This window comes from Lathamus discolor, chromosome 4 (genome assembly GCF_037157495.1).
Source record: "Lathamus discolor isolate bLatDis1 chromosome 4, bLatDis1.hap1, whole genome shotgun sequence".
Classification (NCBI taxonomy): domain Eukaryota; kingdom Metazoa; phylum Chordata; class Aves; order Psittaciformes; family Psittacidae; genus Lathamus; species Lathamus discolor.
In genome coordinates, this window is record NC_088887.1 from 122574192 (window position 1) to 122594724 (window position 20533).

Genomic DNA, 20533 nt, shown 5'->3' on the forward strand with positions numbered 1-20533 from the left:
TTCTTTTTAACAGCAATTCAAACAATTAACTGCCTAGTTGCCTAGGGAGAATAAATATAATTAAAATGATGCAGCTTTTCATTATTGTTGTCTACACAAATTAATAATCTTAAGGAATTTATCTAGCAAGGGAAAAATGGTTGACTTAGAAAATAGTTAAAGGAGACCATTATTTTTCTAATTGAAATTGCTATTATTAGGAACAAGGAAGAAAAAGAAAAAACCCAGAACTTTTGGCTATGATGTATTAATTCTCTAATGAGTTAAAAGAGAATGATGTGAAATTATATGAATATTTTAGATATTAATGGAAAATAGAGATAGCTTAGATAATAAGACATTGCCAATTAATTTTATACTGGATTTTCTATGGTCTGGGAAAATACATAGGAAGCAGGTGATAAAGCAAATGCTGTTTGTCTTACATATGTGGATTGGTAATTCTTCATTCAAGAAAAATAGCTGTATGTCACTGGCAGTTATTTAGTAATCAATTTTTTTAATCTCTTAAATTAATCAGTACATCAAGGTAAACTTAACAGATCATTTAACATATTTCAATATTTTGCATGATAATAACAAACAAATCCACAAGAATAGCACAATACCTGGAAGGGAAAATGACACAGAAGTCTATCTGAGAAGCCATATATCAAAGCTTTCTTAAGGCAAAAGAAGATTATGAACTAGATCTCTAACTGAAAACATAGCATTCTTTGTTTAATTAATAGCTATTGACTACCGATAGGAAAGTAAACCAGGCAGTTCTTTGATTTGTCCTGTCAAACACATACATAAGAAGAACCCATGTTCTTCTTCTTCTTATGATTTTCAAATGAGTATGGTATATTAAAATGCAGTGGATAAGTTACTGATATGGCATTCAAAGGGATTGCTGTCTAAATGCACTGCTTGGAGATTTGGAAGTGGCCTGTGTGTAAGGTCAAAGGATGACTTGCAACTTGTGTATTTGGCTTCCCCACAGAACCAAAGAAAGAAAAGTGTATCTATCTGTTCTTGAAAGCCATATGGCCCCATGGTGAACCTAAACTTATAATGCGGTTCAGCAAATTACTAACTAAAGGTGCAACCTGAAAATAGCTTCAGGTTATTTCAGGTGTAACTAAATGTATTTGGTTTTTATATTGAGACTATTTCTTTACATGTCATCTATCGTTGAACTGTAACATTATATTACTTGCAGTACTGCAATTAAAAATTGGTTTTAATTTTAAATTTTAAAACAATTCCTTGGTATATCTTCTAATTTTGTGCACATTTTCATAGACTCTATCTAAAATGAATGGTAGAGGTAGTAACTGGGAAAAGGAAATAATTACTAACATTCTTCTGTGGCTGAGGAACAAAGAATATCCTGAAAAGCTTATATAGACCCAGTTGGTTTAATGGGTGACTAACACACAAGTAGTTGTGGAGCTAAATTAAATGCCTGCTTGAATGCAGGTCTGTTCAATAAAACCTAATAGCAATAGGAACTTACTTAGGTCAATATTTTGATGTATCCTGACCTTTACTCAAATTGGCTTATGTTCCTGTGTGCATACATTTGCAGGAGAAATGACTAATTGCTGATGCTGGACTGGTGGAAATTTATTACTGCATACCCACCTATCTAGACTGATTCAAAATTAAAGTTAACCTAGCTTTCTTCTTGGCACTTGTCTTGAAACACAAAATGTAAGTAATTCCAGCTGGTTTTTAACTGATTATTCCTGTTTTAAATGCAAGGAGAATCAGATTGCTCCCTTACAGCCTTAATAGAAATCAAGGATTTCAGTGAGCCTGTAAAATCTTCCCTGATACAAATTTCCTGCTTGGTAGTTGGAGCTGTTTTATTTATTGTTTATCTGTCTGGCCATGAGGTTTTTTTCTTGTCTCGTGTCTGTTGAAGAAAATCAGGTTCCATCAAATATCTAAGCCCATTCATTAGATTTACAATCTTGAATGACTACCACTTTGGAAAATTATGCAGTATCGTAGTGCAATTGGTACTAACTACTAATCAGAGAGCCCTTTTAATTAGCTCTAAGTATTGCTTTTCATAGCGTATTACTCCTGTAACCAAGGTCATTTAAACTATAATTTCTTGAGCAGCATAAATCAGGAGCATACATTCACAAGGAAAAACAAGCTGAATCTATAATCAGAAGTAACATTCAGCGGCTACTGTTGGATTCTTATCCATTAATTAAGGAAGGTTTTCTGTTGAATTATAACACAAGTCAGTTTTTTCTAGATGGTTCATTAAAGGCCAGATTTTATTACGTATTACATGCTTTATGCTTTTCACACAAACTTATTATATTGCTCAGAGAAGGTGATCTTTTAAAGCACATTAGACTAATGTTCCTGAAACTCCATCTAATGTAAGTTTTATTGAATTGCTGTAACTAAAAAGGTCACCTAATGATTTGTTCAGATAATGGATTTAGTGAAAGAAAAACAAAATGAATGGGTTATTGTAGTAACTCTGACCTTGAAATACATTTATAGTTACTGAGATTTATGAATTTAGCTACAAATGAGGAAAATAAGAAATATTGGTAATACTACTGCAAGTTTTTAACAGCGGGTGTAATGCAAAGCAGATGAAAAAGATATTTGTTCCAGTCTTGTGACGTGTGTTACATACAATAATAGCAAAAGCCCTGGAGCAGCTCAGCAACATATTTCTTTTAAGGTCACTATAGAAACTTGACAAAAATTCACATCTCTTAAAGTAGCTTCTTGTTCAGACAACTAGTCCTATCTTTCGTTTGCTTGCTTTTGCTCTCTCCCACTTCTCTTTCTCTGTAAAAATGAGGACAGTTGTACATCTCCACCAAGCACATGAACTGAGTAGACACACTATATAAAGATTTTAAGGTATTCAAATGCTGCAGCAATGAGGCAGAATACAAAAAAGAAAAGTACCTTGCTCTGCTTCAGTGTGAAGTCGGTGAGTTACTTAATTCCCTCATTGTCCATTCTTCCAAAATCTAGATAACACATCTCAGTGCTGTCTTGTGTATCTAGATAAAAACTCTTTAGCAGCAGCAGCTTTGTCCCATCTGTGATAGAAAATGAAACATAGCACATTGCTAATCTCAAAAGTGGCCCCTGGGCTCTATTAATGAATACTGTGAATAATCACTGAGTAACTATGATAATATTACCAGAATAAAGGCTACTGGTTTTACAGAGCAAAGCAGGTTATTTTCATAGAATCACAGAATGGTTTGGGTTGGAAAGGACCTTAACATCACCTAGTTCCAACCCCCTGCCATGGGCAGGGACATCTGCCATTAGATTAGGTCACTCAAGGTTCTGTCCAACCTGGCCTTGAACGCTGCAGGGATGGAGCATTCACAACATCCCTGGGCAACTTGTGTCAGTGCCTCACCACCCTAACAGTAAAGAAATTCTTCCTTATATCCAATCTAAACTTCCCCTGTTCAAGTTTGAACCCCTTACCCCTTGTCCTGTCACTACAGTCCCTAATGAAGAGCCCCACTCCAGAATCCCTATAGCCCCACTTCAGATACTGAAAGGTTGCTCTGAGGTCCCCATGCAGCCTTCTCTTCTCCAGGTTGAACAGGCCAACTTCCTCAGCCTGTCTTCATACGGGAGGTGCTCCAGCCCCCTGATCATCCTCGTGGCCTCCTCTGGACTTGTTCCAGCAGTTCCATGTCCTTTTTATGTTGAGGACACCAGAACTGCACACAATACTCCAGGTGAGGTCTCACAAGAGCAGAGTAGAGGGGCAGGATCACCTCCTTTGACCTGTTGGTCACTCTCCTTTTGATGCAGCCCAGGATACGGTTGGCTTATTTATTGTAAGTTATTTATTGTTTAAATATTCCCTTGAAAGACAAAGTGTGAAAGAGCTACATTATTACGCCTGTGCATTACTAAGGCAGGGGCTATTTTCTCAGAGAGAACAGCAGATCAGTGATGTTGAGCATAGTTCATAGCTTAAATATACAAAACTTTATCCTTGAAATAGAAAATACCTTTTTTGTCCTTATTTTTTGTTACTCAAGAAGTAGTAAATAAAGATCAAGAGATAACGGGGGGGGGGGGGGGGGGCTTATCAATTACAGCAGCTAGAGAGAAATCAAGAGTTAACTGTAGTTATGGAGCTGCCCAAAGTCTTAAAACTGCAGCACTAAAGACTGGCAAAATCTGCCTGGATTTCTCCCCGTTTTTTCAGCTTCAAACAGCTGTTTGGCAGATGGGTACTTTTAGTATAAGTTCACAGTACACCTGCTTTGCCTGCTGAAGGCACTTGCTATGTTGACTTAGGTCCTGTAATGGGGAGAACCACCGTGCAGAGCTTGCTGCGGGATCAGGCCCTAGAGATCACTAAGGGCAAAGGCATTTCTTTAACACACTGACTGCATTTGTTCTTCTGATCCCTGCAGCCTGACAGCTCCTTCTGAATGTTTCCCACCAAGAAAACAGGATTCAGCAGTAAGTCTTCTTCCTATCTGTGCTCAGATACATGTGATTTTCTATTGGCAGTAAGCTTGGCCAGCGCTGTGGTGCTGCTCATTGTACTACAAACAGTTAAGCCAAGGAAGCAGTGAGCAACATGTGGGCTAATGTGCTTTACTTCTCAATAGAGAAAATTAGCTCATGGTCTTCTCCACGTGCTTGTGGCCAAACTGCTCTAGCATCTAAGACAGCTTGTTTAAAGCAAGCTCACATCTTCCTACGCTACACTGGATCTGCAGTTGAAACATGCCCCAGTCCTCCTGTTTCAACCATTTCCTCCCCTGCTCTTTCTTAGAGGACTGAAAAGTATTCAGGGTGAGAATTTTTCTCTTATCTTCTGGCAGTAAGCTGGTTATGCACAGGCATTTCAGAAAAAACCTCCAGCTACCTTGATGATAATGAAGAGGAGGGTGACTAGGCCAATAACAAGAAATAATCCTCTTATAGACAAAAAAGATGGGCATATATATTTCTTGGTGTGGGAAAAATACCAAAAGGGACCAATTATTTTCTATTTCTTCCAGTAAAATGCTCCAGAAATGCATGAGGGCTTACAGAGTGAGGTGAACTTGCAGTCCTGAGGGTCCTGCAGTGAGCTACCCAGCCCTGGAAACAAGGACATATTAAAGAAGCACAGGCAAGCCTATGTGTAATAACATAAAATATCAATTAGACATATATCCCAAAATATCAGCCAAAAAACCACAATCAAACAAACGAAACTTCAAAGCAATCAAAGCATCAAACACATCTGTGTAAAAGTTTATACAGCCATAAGAAGCAACCTCCAGAAATCCCTGGGGTGGAGAATTAATCTCACTTGGAATAAAACCCACTACATGGGTACAGACTACTCCCAAGGAAGGATTTTCTTTCTAAGGTATTTGTATCTTTTCCTTGAATGCTTGCAAAAGAGGAAGGAAAAAAGTGCAAACAACACTTCCATTGGCAAGATAACATTGCTGCTTCAAGGCACAGAACCAGATTTAGTGCATGAAAGAACTAAAAGTCTAACGAAAAGTAAAAGGGTGAAAATTCAACATGAAGCTCCATTTCAAGTCCTTTAAAAATGTTTTTGAGAATGAGAGTTACTTTTGCTGAAGAAGCTGTCACAAAAACTATAAAAGTGTCTGCTATTGGATCAGCATTGATTATTGAACTGAGGATAACAAAACTAGGGTGTTTTATTTGTGGTGGTGGGAGGAAATAAATAAATGTAAACCAGCCATAAGCTTTTGGCAGTCCACATCTATTTTCGTCTGCTGCTTTGCAGGAGATGCAGCTGCTCTTTTAGACTGGGAAACATAGAAAGATTAAAAATAAAAGTGGGAACAGATTTGCATGAGCCCAAGGTGAGAAACGCCTGTTAAAGGTAGTAGAGGTAGTCGAGCTCTGAAAGTGCCTGTTTTTCTCCAGTGTGAATAGTGGAGAATCAGGGGATTCACCCAAATGGATGTGCCTTTTCTAAGGACATCAAAAGCATACTGAGATAAATCATGCTTTACGTGTCATAGTACTTTGCAGAAGTGGTTTTTACATCTGCTTCATGTCAAGTGGGGTCTGCTGCCACTCCATCATCAGCCCAGCTGGCAGAGGATCAATGTCTTCCTACTCACCACTTCAACGGATAAGGGGAAGGGAATCTCTGCTTGGAGGTATGAGCCTACAAATATTTGCATACCTATACATAAGCAAAGCTATAAAGGAGATTTGATCAGATATTACATGACTAAAGAAAATATTAATTTCTGTGTTCTTAGACTTGTGTTGTGCCTTGATAAGGTGCTGTTCCTTAATAGTAGGTTTCAACATGTTTTGCTTTCTTCCTTCTCTCTGTTGTTTACATAAGCTATTCCTTATGAGCTTCTACGTGCTAAGCAGAAGTAATTTCTTGCATCAAATTAGGCATGTTACCATACCTGCTGTGGGCAGCTGATTTTCGTTCTGCATTTCCTCATTCTTGCTGTAGACTTTGAAGGTTATCAATTTAAAATATGCTACTCCAGTATTAGTAAATGCAAAGAGCATACTTCATAATTTCTTTTTTTTACACCTTTCTGACAGGTGTGTTTCTAGGCCAATTTTTGATTTGAAGAACAAAGCCTGCTGTTGATTAAATGAATCACATCAAAACTTGTGCTATGATACATAACACCGAAACAACCACTGTCTATGCCACTTCATTAATTCGAGGCAATTTCTGGGTTTGGTCAGAGGCATCCCCACACCATCAAACTTTTACTGTTAAATGAAGACTTTATGTTTCTTGAATGCCACTTGGGTTATTGCAAGTGTCATTGGGTTTATTGGGTTATTATGTGGATCTCAGGCACCTAGGAAATGTTTTTTTCCCTTACTCAGGTGCAGTTTTGTCAACACAGTCATCCTGAAAGTATATGTTACCTTCTTGGATGTGACAAAAATGTTGGAAGCCTGTCCCTGTTGCTATACTCGCCTCTTCTGAGGGCTACTGTGTGGTGGCACAGCAGCTTAGTGGCAAGGAACTGAGGTCATGCATGAGCAACCCAATTTAATCTGCAAGCACTTTGACCTATATCTGGAAAATGACTGCGCTTTTAGCAAAATTCATGGCTACACACCTTTTCTCCCCCTTTGAAATCTGAAGATTTGTCAAGCAGTTTATCATTATTTCTAATTAGCTAGTAATGGGCTGTTAATTACTTATGTATGTTAGAAACGATATGCAGAAATCCTCCTTTTACTTCTTATGCGTTGATACATTTGCATTTTAGTTTTACATCTGTGTGCTTCTATAGCACTGAGAGCCTACAATAGGCTTACACCAGGATCATTAACTGTCTGATTAGTAATAATTACATACTCTTTTCACTAGAGATGATTATTCAGCTTTAATTTTAACACCAAATAACTGTTATATAGTGGAATAGCCATGCCCCCTGCTGACAAACGGACCGGGACTTCCTCACTTTTCCAGCATGGTTTTATGAGCACATCTATTGCTCTATCTTTATGAAAAAGCCTACAATTCATTTTCATTGGGACACTTAATGCTACCTTATGAATACATGGTAGAACATGAAAGGAAAGTGAGATCTGTGTATTTTGAAGTAGAATCAATCTTGTTTTATTAATGATAGAAAGTTTAACGGTTTTAAGCCAGTCATGGTGAGACAGGGTTGTTCAGATAGTCCTTCATTTATCTTAGTTGTCTATTTTAGTATTGAATCTAGAAGTTTCAGTCTGTCTCCATTGCTTGTAGAAAGACATTTGAAGCTGGTTTAGACTAAAAGCCTAAGTTTTATGCGGCTAAGGGCAGGTGAAATGAATCCTAGTCCTTTGGGCTTCCAATTGCAAACGGATGATCTCTGGATCACATAGTTTAAGAAGCGAATGACTGCTTGGAGCTTTCCTACCATCACCAAAATGTCTTCAGAAATTCAGAATAGCCAGATAAACAGATAATGTACTCTTCTGGCTGCACAGCAGGCTGTATGAGTGATCTGAAAACATCAATGAAATAATTTTGCCTGTACAAAAGTAACTGTACTTTCTTACCCTTGTTTGTTCTGCGAACTGAACAAGGCTCATGTAGTGTGATTTAGGACTTTCATAATATGCATGCACATGGAGACTGATTCAAGGTTGTATCAGCAAACTGAAATATAGCATATTCTAGCTGTAAAATTCCCTGTTTCTGTATTTAAATATTTCTTATGTGTGGCTAATAAACCTCAGATGTAGTGCTGTTGATAAAACAGTAGACCATTTGAAGCAGAACTAGTATTGTTGCATAACTCTGCACACTACTTGGGGCTGGAGTTGTACTCCTACCTTTTATATGGACTCTCTTGCACAGAGAGAGTCTAATATCCTTCTTTGTGATATATTAACCTTGAGTGTGATCACTCCCCCCAACTGGCTCTTTCCTCATCATTGAAATGGGCCAAATGCAACTTCCTCTATTTAGACTTTATAACATTTTTGATGTGGCTATTTTACTTATGAACCTTGCGTCTCATCAATATATAACTCAGTCCTAGATCTTACTTGGCTTGAACAGAGACTATTTTAGTAATCCTAAATTTACAGGAAGAATATGTTTTTCATCCCTAGTGGTGAAACATCAGCATTTGTGGAAGAAGGCAAAAGAGTGATAAGTTTGACTTCAACCTCCCAGTAATGCATATGATATACTGGGAAAATACATCTGCATGAATAGACAGGATGACAAGTCCTACTAACAGCTAAATGTGAGACACAATCCAGAAGCTGAAAGAAAAGACAAAATGGTGGGAATACACATTTGTTTCCTCTGAGTTACATTTAACAATAGTAATTAGTAATAGTAATAGTAATCAAGAGGTACTTCGGAAACACGCTTTCCATGGCTTTACTGAGTACTCAGCAAAACACAGACTCTTCATGGTTTGACATGAATGCTCCATCCCTGGCGGTGTTCAAGGCCAGGTTGGACGGACATGGTGATACGGTGTGACATGGTCTTGTGTGAGGTGTCCCTGCAAATGGCAGGGGGTTGGAATTGGAGAATCTTCAAGTCCTTTCCAGCCAAAACTATTCTATGATTCTATGACAGCAGGAGCTAATTCTGCCAGTCAAAAGCACTTCTACTTTTTTATTATTAATTATATTCATAATAGATCAAACCAGAGGCAGAAAACACTATTTGGACTTTCAGGCCAATTCTTGGGGAACAAGACTGTTCAATAAAACTTGATGTGGCTATTTTCTGCTCTGCTTTTGAGAACTCCATGTGTCTGGTCAGCTTCCTTTTGGGAAATATCCCACTGTCCATCAATAAACCAGCTGTCCCTCAATGTTATTTACTTTCCTTAATTTTTGTGTAAGTTCTCTCCTTCTGCCCTTCATGCCTCCGTTCATAGCTGTTCTATTTTATTAGATGGTTCTTCCCTCTGTTTGATTCTACTCCTGCTCCATCAGTTTCAGTGTGTGGCTAGCCATGCTGAAAATAAGCAGTAGTTTTCTTTGTAAATAACTATGTAGTGGGGGTAAAAATGGAAAGAACTGCTTGGTGTGAGTTGCAGAGAAATTCAGATTGATAATACCACAGAACTACAACCATCTGGTAAGGAAATGCAACTTCGGAGTAGGTTTTAAAATCAAAATGTAATGGATAGTAGATATAAACCAAATAGTGGCACAAAAACCTCAGACTGATGTTGTCCTTAAGTTTGGTGTCTCTGATCCTGATTCGAATAAGCCATCACTAGCAATAATGAATCAAAGTTTAGCACTTAGGTTAGTAGCCAGAAAAAAATGTGTTATTTACATGCATTGGTTATGTTTGTCTGTCTGGTTTTAGGAGGTGATCAGTTTGTTTGAAGAGAAGAATTTGTCAAAAGCTCAAAAAAATACAGTTTAAGTAGATATTTATTTGACGTTCTTATCCCATAGAGCCTCCTACTAGAAATGCAATCTAATTCATTAAAGTTCTGAATCACAGCAGCATAAAATGATGTTGGGATAAAATCCCATCGTACTTACCAGTGTTTTTGAATGACTAACGCTGTTAGGAATATTTCCTGTCATTATCTGCTTTTGAAGGAGACTGAGGGGGATTTCTTCAGATAAAATATTAAGCCTCTCTACACAGAGTACAGGCCCAATGCAGGGAGTGGTATTAAAGGAAAACAGAGCTGAGATTACATTGTGTGAGGTGCCATTTTTTACTGGTGTCACTATTTAAAGTGTCATAATCATTTTATGTTACTTAACCCCCCCCCACACATAGAAAATTTCATCTTCTCATGTAACAGCCTTTGTACCATTGCATTTACAAATAATTGTCCTTTTAGTCTAATAACATTTAGAATCTTCACTGGCCTCATTAATTTTGTTTCAGTTAATTTAAATACTTCACTGCAGCCTGAAGCCATGTTGAATTTAGCTGTTATTTCTTATCTGTCACATCAATTTTGGTTAAGCTGATCAGTTTTTGAATAGAAGATCTTTATAGAAAACAAAGAAACAGCTTGATTCTCTCTGGGATATCTGTACACTACTAATAAACTAATGCTAATCAGCTTTTTGGAATCTTATTTTTATTATTATTATAATTAATTTTCCAATAAAAAGAATTACCAGTCTATCAACAGCTTTGTGGAGAGTTGAATGATGTCTAAAGAGATGGGAATGAGAGATTAGGCCCAGGAGAATTGCATATATCCTATGGGCCAGGAATGTTTCACTCTGTTACTATAACTAGCCAAAGGGATATTCCGTATCATATGATGTTAAGCTCAGCATGTCAATTAGGGGGAAACCTGGTCAGTGCTCCTGCTTGGGAACTAGCTGGGCATTGGCCAGTGGGTGGTGAGCAACTGCATTGTACATCACTTGTGCTGTATATTCTAATTCTATCATCATATTAATCATCACTATTCAATTACTATTCTATTACTGTTATTGTTGTTGGTGATGATGATGTTGTTGTTATGTTGTAGTTATTATCCTTTCCATTTATGTCCTATTTAGCTCAACCCATAGATTTTACTTTGTTTCCTGATTCTCTCCTGTGTCCCACTGAGGTGGGGGAAGTGAGTGAGCAGCTGGGTGGTGGTTAGCTGCCTGCTGGGTTAAACTATGACAAGCAGCCCATAAAAGTCTTACTGTGTTTAATATATTTTTATTGAATTTGCTTGATAAATAGAAGCTAAAAAGTAGAACTTGAATCAAGATTTGTGATTTGCCCCCATGGGAGGAGGGTTGGAACTAGATGATCCTTAGGGTTCCTTCCAATCCAAACTGTTCTATGATTCTATGTCTTGCCCCACATCTCCTATGATTATAGGCAATTAGTGAATTGCCTTTAATTTTTTCTAACAGAAAAGGTTATGTCTATCTCACATAAATTTAAGAAGTCTAATTTTGTGTAGTTTAGTGGCATTTTATAATAGTTTATAAAACGTATAGCTTAAGTGTCATAAAGATATCTGCAGAAAAGACTGCACAACCATGAATATGTGCACTAATACTTGCTCTCAGATACCTTTCTGGTGTAAATCTGTATCATACCAGAGGACTCAGGAAGCTGCACTGATGTGCTGGAGGCGATTCCACTGACCTGAGACATCTGATTCACTGCCACCCTCCTCTGACTCTTACCTTGTTGTATAAAGCCACTGAGAGAAACCTCTTTGCTTCCTCTTTCCCCAGGCTCCCATTGCTGTTAAGAAAACTGACATTTAAACACTACTGACAGATTGGTAAGTCCTTTTGTTTTAAGTTATTATTGTTTACTATTTTCAATTTGTTATGTTTCATTGTTTTTCTTGGATTGTTCTTTTAATACCATAATAACATTCAATTTAATCCAAGCACTGATTCAATTCATTGTAATACCAACATAACATTCAATCATGGCTTCAAAAGTGAATCTTCGCCCTTGCAAATGGGTGTCTACACTAGAGGAAAACAGTATAGCTTTTACCTTCTTCCTTTGCAACATACCTCGGGTTTAGGTCAATTGAACATGTTGGAAATGAGGCTGCATAACTTCTCTCAGCAGTGCAGTTCATCCGTCATTCCCCAAACTCATACTCTGCACTGGCAGAAATTTATGTGGTGTCAGCGCTATGGTACACATGCAGAATTCCAAATCTGGTGTTTTTTAGAGATGCTGTCGAGGTGTCGGGGTGTTTTTCAGGACCAGGTTGTCTTCCATCCAATGTAAAGAAAAAACTCTCTGTTCACTTCAGTTGCAGCTGGGTCATTCTGCTTTAAAGTTGACACAAAATTTGGGGAGTGATAATGTATTTAATTATTATACTGAAACTATCCCTTTTATCTCCAACAGAAATTTTTCTACTGGATTTAGCACTGAGGGATTTAGCCATTTATCACTATATTGTTTTTACTGTGTTTTGTCGTATGATGATGTACTGGAAAGTAAAATATAGACCATTAAATCATTATCTTATTATTCAACAAAAGCAACTTCTAAAAAGCCTAGCAAATGAAATAATTAATAATAAATGAGAAGCTGAACAGGTATTCAGCAACTTGTTTCTGCAGTTTAATATACAATACTGCCTGTTACCATGCCAGGGTACACAAACAGTTCTTTTAAGCTGCTCTTGCACCTGTAACTCGAGATATCTGTCATTACGAGATGTAAGTTCAAAACTGTTTATATGCCATATAAGGACCATCAAATTAGCTTGCCTATGGATTTGTGACAAAATATTTGCATAAGATAGCATTATGTGACTTTGCTGTGAGAGATGTACCCTATTTTAAATGAATGCCAGAAAAACAAACCAGGTGCAATATGCTATACAAACACCCAATAGAACTACTTCTATGAAATTGCTTCAATTAGGGAGCATTTTTATTCAAAATCGCTATTGTTTTATTCATCTTTTTAGAACTCTTTTCCTAGTGAAATGATTGATGAAGGCAGTCTACCAAATCAAAGGAATAAAATTATATGTACGTGAAAAATAAACTGAAAAGGAAGGTAACACAGGTGGCACGATTAAAGCACACATAGTAACAGCATCAGGATGATGCTGGTTTTAACCTTGTTTTTCTATTAAGTTCAGCATCTGTACAAAATAAGATTGCAATTTTAAACTCATATTGAGAACAGATTATGTTTGCATCAAACTATTGAATGATAACAAGAGTGGGGCTTCACCAAGCATTTCTAAATGCATTGTTTTTTCTGTTATCCTGAAAGGGAATCATTATGATTGAACTGTATCACGTAGTTGAATTGGATTCTTTTCTTTCTTACATTGTGTACAGAGCTAGAGCTGGCAAACATTTTCCCTTGCAGCAGTCCCAAGTTAGCAGAACCCTGTTTTATATGCTGAGGAGGCAGCTGTAGGAAATGTCACAGTTCATTCTGGGGAAATCATACCACTGACCAGAAATCAAATCAAGCAGTGAATAATATACTGTTATTGGCTTGGTCTCTGCTGCTCTCCAGCCTACACTGTTCTCACCTCCAGTTTATAGACAGGTACTGGGCCCCAGTGCAGCTGCAGTGCCTTTATATTAGGAAGCTATTCCCCTGGAATACAGCTTACGAAAGACTTTAGAAAGGAACAGAAAACGCTGCTAAACCAGAATAAAAAAGTTCCTTTGAAAGAGTGCTGTTTATGTGAGGACACTGGGCCTTAATCTTCCTATCTGGTTGACCAACATCTAGGACGTGATTAGCGAGGTATCCAAAGCAAATCTCCCTCAACCTTGACTTCACCCAGTGTAATTTAGAGAAATCTGTGGCAGTGCATCATCCCAATTCTACAACCTCTACACAAGCACTTCCTGTCAAACTAGGTTTTATGGGCCATCTGTATTATTAAGCTAGAAAGGGCCTGGGCTGTGTCATATACTTTGTTGTGTGTTGTTTGCTCCCAACAAATGTCCACCACGGCCTGAAGAATGTCACAAAGCACAGGCTGCTCACAGCTGGCAGCATAGTAGAAATCATCCTATTTCACTAAAGAAATGCATGGTGAAGAGTGCTGCAGGTCTTGCTCTCTGTAGTGGAGAATGGCCTTTGATGCATTCCATTTGCTGATGGAGATGCACACATAGGTATGGACTTAGATAAAGGGTTAGCGCCAGATTCTAGCCTTTGCTATGTCACACATTTCTGTTACGGCTGTACTCACATACTTTTAATGGTATAATTTTACTGAATAATGTCGTACGGCACTTGCCAATAATTTTTGTGTAACTAGGTAACCATTTCAGCTTTTATCCCATTAGTATTTCTAGAGTTGCTTTATGCTTGTTCTGCTCATTTCAGTTCTTGAAGTAGAAAAAAGCTATTCCTCACGGTAAGTTAAGCCTGGATTCATTTCAACTAACACAGAAATCCTAAATGAGGAGTAACGATTCTTAGCTTATGGGTCTAGAGAACCATCTCTGGCGTGAATTGCTGTGATGGTCAAGAGACTCCTCCTGTGTCCTCAAAACAACTCAAAAGAAGGCACTGAGAGCTCATTGCTGCTTGGGCAAACGGCAGGGGGGCAGGGCAGGGATCCTGCTCTACCAGCGCGGGGGAGGCTTCCCTGTGCTGCCTGCCCTGAGGCCGTGAACATTAACTACCCCGGCAAAGACCAGCCAGGAGACAGCGGCGCAGACACTGCGGCGCCTGTCGGGGCACAACGTGAGCCGGGTCTGGGGCTCAGCAGGTCCCCTGCGGATGAGTCCGTACAGTAGGAGGGGTCCAAGAGAGCCTGGCCCTATAAAAGGGCAGCGGTTGCTCGACCACGTGGCGTGCATTTCGCCATCCTTGAGTGCGGTGGGCTCACGGACCACGAGGACCACGAGGACCACGAGGACCACGAGGACCACGAGGACCGCGAGGACTACGAGGACTACGAGGACTCCAACTGAAAGAGAGAAGACATCGCTGGATACACGAGGTGGTGATCCTATTTCTCTGGTTTCTTTTCTCTTTTTTTCTTTACCTTCTCCTTTTCTTCTCCTACTTCGTGTTTTATATAGGAACTTGCCAAAACTTTTGTTCCTCCTGACACAGTTTTAGGGAAGTTTACAATAGTTGTTCCATTTTTTAACCTCTGGAGAGTATGTGGTTTCTCCTGTGAACCGTGCAGACTATTGTAAAAGATCACCTCCGCCCATACCCGCCTGGTGAGACACAACAGTTGCTCTCTGGATTTGTTTTACTCTTCCCACTGACTCCTCAGATAAAGAGGGCAATTCTGAATCCTTCCTTCTACCAGTTAGGCTCATATACATGACACGGCGTTTTGCTGTTTTTAATCATGTCACTGTGTTCATAACACTTCCAGTTTCTCTTCATTTATGCTTGAACATTACCTGCTTTTGTATATATTTTTAAGACATTTGTAAGTTGATGTTGGAACAGAAATTTGCACTTTCTCTCAAAATGAATTGTCTTTTAAGAACTGTATTTGTTTTGTGTAAAGGGTTAATGATTGTGTTTTCTTTAGATGGCTTAACTTCTCCAAAGCATTTTTGAATATAATACAGTAGAAATTCACCCTTTATAAGCTAAAAAGTGTGTTTTTGATGCATCACTCATAACATTTCAGCTTAAAATATTAGAATATATTTGCATAGAAAATAGAATATATTTCTAATAATCTTTCTAACAAAAAAAAACCAAAGAAGATTTGAAACTACTTTTACTGGGAGAATTAGGACTTGTATGGACTTCTGTGATGTTTTCTCAGAAACAGAGGGAATAACTTTAGTGATCGTGATGGGTTCTAGTATTCCTGTATTAACCTTGGACCATCAAGTTCAGTTTTCAGTTTGTTTCTAACTTTTATGTGGTGAAGTATGTTCTATATCTCCATCTGTCGCTAACATTTGCCCATCATTTGTTAGGTTTTTGTCCCTTCAGTAAAAGCTTTGAATAGTTTTATTGCTAATAGCTCAAAATAGTGAGATTTTAGGGTAGGCGAGTAAACACAAACTCGGGCATTCTATTATAAGAGTTTAGGTGGGCAGGGACTTCCGGAAATCATCTGTTCCAAAGTGGTACTCAGCTCAGGACTAACTTCAAAGACAGATCTGGTTGCTCAATGCTTTGTCTAGGGGAGTTTTGCATATCTTAAGGGATTTGTCCAGTATTTCATCTCTCTGGTGGTGAACTAGTTTTTTCTTTAGAGCCAGGTGAAATTTCTCCTGTTTCAACCTGTCAGCATTGTCTCTTGCTGTGCATCTCTGTGGAACCTGACTCCCATTTCTTTATAGATGGAGTGAATTCTGCTCCCATTCTCTCTGACCTAGAAACCACAATGGTTATCACACACAACCAGCTTTGGAATGCTTTTCCTAAGGAAAAGATCTATTTCTCAAACCATATATGCAGAGATTTTCATTTATAAGTGGAATGAGGTGATTTTCTGATACATTTGCAAGCATCTGTGAAGAGGATTCATGGATGATCCCAACTAGATTAGAGATGATGGTGAAACAAGTTTAACCTGTTAAAAAGGCAACATTAAAGAAGGATCAAATCAATGTTACACATCTTTTTGATACTCAGGATGACTCTATAGTCATTACCTACCCTATACAGTACATTCAAGAAGGAAAATAATGTAATCAATCAGTGGCAACTCAAAAGTGACAAGTTCAGTGCTGCGTGTGAGTGTGAATCTATGTTAGCAGTGGAAATAGATGTTATAGCCTCCTGCTTCTTTGTCACATTCACAAAAAGTAGTGGAAAGAAGAATTGTGGTTAGCAGTATTTGACATAAAAAGTGCTAGGTGCAGCTAATGCATGTTGAGTCTTACCAAAGAAAATCAGCAGAAAAACAAGTCTATTGATCAATGTATATGAAATAACGCTTATAGTAGAATATACTTTCAAATAATATACTTTGGAAAAGGGAAAATACCAACTTCTTCTGGTGTACTTGTTTCCACTAATTTTAAAGAAGAAAAGGTAGTTGATGTGTAGATGAAAATACCATTTGTATAATGTGATGGTTTACTAAAACTTCACAGTCATTTTTGGGTTAGATCTCTCTAAGGCATATTTTCTGGTTTTCTAGCTAATCTGAAAAGAACCTTTCTGATGGTTTCTTTAGAGACAACAAACTTTGTGAAATCAGGTAATTTACCTGGCTGAGCATCAGTCTGGTTGACTGAGATTTGTCCAGAATCCATTCTAGTTTGAAAAAAGTTGGGTGCCCTGTGTTTTTTTATGAATGTTCTTTTCTGTAAATAACTTGCAATGTAATTGTAAGTAATATTTCTGGACAGGTCAGGTTGGACAGGGCTTGGAGCAACCTGCTCTAGTGAAAGGTGTCCCTGCCTGTGGCAGGGGATTGAAACTAGATGAGTTTTAAGGCCCCTTCCAACCCTAAGCATTTAATGATTCTATGATACTTAAGCGAGAATCTAGTCCAATAACATTCTATGAAGCAGCTAAGTGAGCTCTACTCTTTGCTTTGTATATATTTAATTTGAGATGGGAATTTAGCATTATACTGGGAAGACAATACAAAGAACATTTCAAATCAAACTGCAGTTCTGCATTCAGAACTCAGTATATATACCATGCTCTAGAAAAACTATGCATTTTTTTGTCTAATCTGTTCTGCAGTTGTATCTGAATTGCAAAGACATAAACCTTAGGAAGAAGTAAGCTGTTATCAGGGAATCCTGATTGTTTCTTAGTGTGTTTTTTTTTAGGGTTGGGAAGTTCTAATTAGGACTACTGATTTTAAGGTCCCAATATCTCATTAACTAATCCTTTCTCCAGAGGGGAGGACCAGTGGGAACACAAAGATTAATAGGATAGAGACTATAAGGAACTGCTCAACATTCCTGAGTCCTAGTCTTAGCTACTGCTGCCTTTCCTGTTGCTTCACTTTTAGTTTCATGACCAGGACTTTTCATAACATGCTTCTAATACATTGGGGAAGGATTTGCAAACTGAACATCAGTTAGGAACAGCTACAAACTGAAAAATAAACCATTTAATATGATTTATTAGGCGTTTGGATGTCCAGCAGGAGATAGGTAAACAGATAGTAAGGTTCTAAATAACATTAATATCATCTGGGTCTTTTGTCATCACTGCAAACCACCATTATTCATACACTGTTAATGAGTATAATTTATGATAAGGCACAATGACACAGCACGAGGGATTCTTGCCTAAGGCACTAACAAACCTTGTGATGCTTGTGTAACAAGGTAATTGCTGTGCAGCTCATACAGAGTTTGTGATAACAAATCCTAATCTGCTATGATTGTCCTGCGCTATGAAAGTACAAAACTGAATTGAAATGACAAACCCACAAGACATTTTGATTATGAGATTTTAGTGTTTTTTTCCTGGTGTTCTCTCCATAACTTCTTTAAACAAGAAAACAAGAAGATACTGGAAAATACAATCCCAGCTATAATCGGTTATATTTTGTCTGTGCTTAAAATTGTTTAATATGTAACATTGCACCTCTAATATGGAAATAAATCTGGGAAACAGGTTTTGTTTTTCATTGGTATATTGTTAGGTCTTCCCTTGCGCTCATTCTCCACCCTGTGAGATATGAACTAGAACAGATCTGCGAGTAGCATCAGTGTTTTAAAAGAAACCTGGAAATCCTGGTCTGTAGGTAGACATGCAAAATAGGAGTTATAATTACCAAGTCCAGAATGAGCACTTGCTGCCGTCTAGCTTGACTCTCACCTCTCAAACTGTAGAAAACTTACTAGTAGCTGCATAAAAACGTAACACAATTTAATTCATTCTTGGAGACTGCAGATAATGGTAACCAGACTGCCTCAGTTTTCCTGTGTGCATCCCACCTAATTTAGGCACTACGTTGAACTCCCTTAAATTAAGACTGCAGTGACTGTCTTTACAGGCATTGAAGAAGAAGAGCCCATGTTAGATCTCAGTCCTCTTGTGGAACAAGAACCTACTGAGGATCATAGGATAGCTTAGGCTGTATGGGAGTTCAGGAGGTCTCTAGCCCAATTTCCTCCTCAAAGACTGGTCAACCCTGGACTGAAACCAAGTTGTTCAGAAAGAGACTTGAAGGCCTCCAAGGAAGAGGACAGGGCCAGAAGCCTTTCTGAAGACAAGGTATGCAACAGTCAGCACTCTGTTCATCCAGAGATCCTACCATTCTTATCATAGAAGGCAATCAGTTGGGTCAGTTATGAGTTATGGTGGGCAAAACTGTGCTGACCTGTTCGCCTCTTCCTTTGTGTACACTGAAATGTGTTCCAGGAGGAATCACCTCCATGGTTTTCCCAGGGACTGGGGTGAGGATGACCAGTCTGTGGTTCCTTGCATTGTCTCTTCAGCCTTTCTTTGAAGTTGTGTGCAACATTTGCCTTTGACTGTTTTTTTGTAGAACAATAGGATGCTGAGACTTCTGTCTCAAGTTATCTAGGTTAAATATTAAGTATTATAATTCTCTTACTCCCCCAAACTCCATTTTACTGTGGTAAAATACCGCAAAAGTTAATTTTCCAGCTTCCTCTGTTATAAATGGTTTTGTTAGGCATTTGTCAAGCAGAATGTCCCCAAAATAGGTATAATTATTAATGTGCTTCAACAAAGTCATCACGTCACCTTTCAACCTTACTTTTAATAAGATGACTAAGCTATGCAGGACCTTGAAAACAAAGGCAAGAAGTTTGAAACTGATACATAAATGGCTGTTTTGACATTCTGTAGCCATGTCTTAATTCTATTTCCAATGACTTTCAATATGTATTATTTGTAAAATTATTAAAATGCATTCTTTAGTTATGCTCACTTTGCTTTAATGGCATGAGAAGCATCCCAGATTACCGTTTCTCTTAATTGGCTTTCATAAATTATTTCTGCAGACACTATCCTGATAATGATAGAGCTGCATCAATGTCACTGTCATGTGCTGCATTTTAAGTGATGGTGCATTTCTCTCTAGTTTTGTGTTATTAATACCATATATTTATATTAAAAAGATCTGTACGGATCCCAGTAAGGAGAAGAGGCCTAAGATATTTAGATGCAATAATAAGATCCTACTCACAAAGACCTCCTAGTCTAAATAGAAAAATCAGACAAAAGTTGGGGAAAAAGTTCTATTTCTGTCTCAATTTTTAATTGGGGAAATAAGCCCATAGACACAATGAATTATATGACTAAAATAATGCAGGTAATGCTTCTCTCACTAGGGTCTTTGTCCAAAACCAATCTGTCCTTTTCACTGAAATGTATAAATGTAGAAATCTAATAGATAATCTCATTGTGTATTCAGAAGTGCTTTAATACACAGGAAAAAATACCCGGTCAGTTCTCACCCTGTGTATTGGTAACACTTTAAACAGAATTACAATTAAAGTAGAAAAACTGCCTACTTACAGATAAGGGATTAATGGCTGGGATTAAAACAGTAAGATCTCGTCATTGGTCATTTGTGGCACTCTTTAGTCAAACTAATGGCTTAAAGGATCTTACCAGAAGAAAATTTAATGCAGGACTTTTATCAGAGGTAAAAGGCAGCACTTTAGGGAGTAACAATTACAGACCGATAACAGATGACTTTGATGT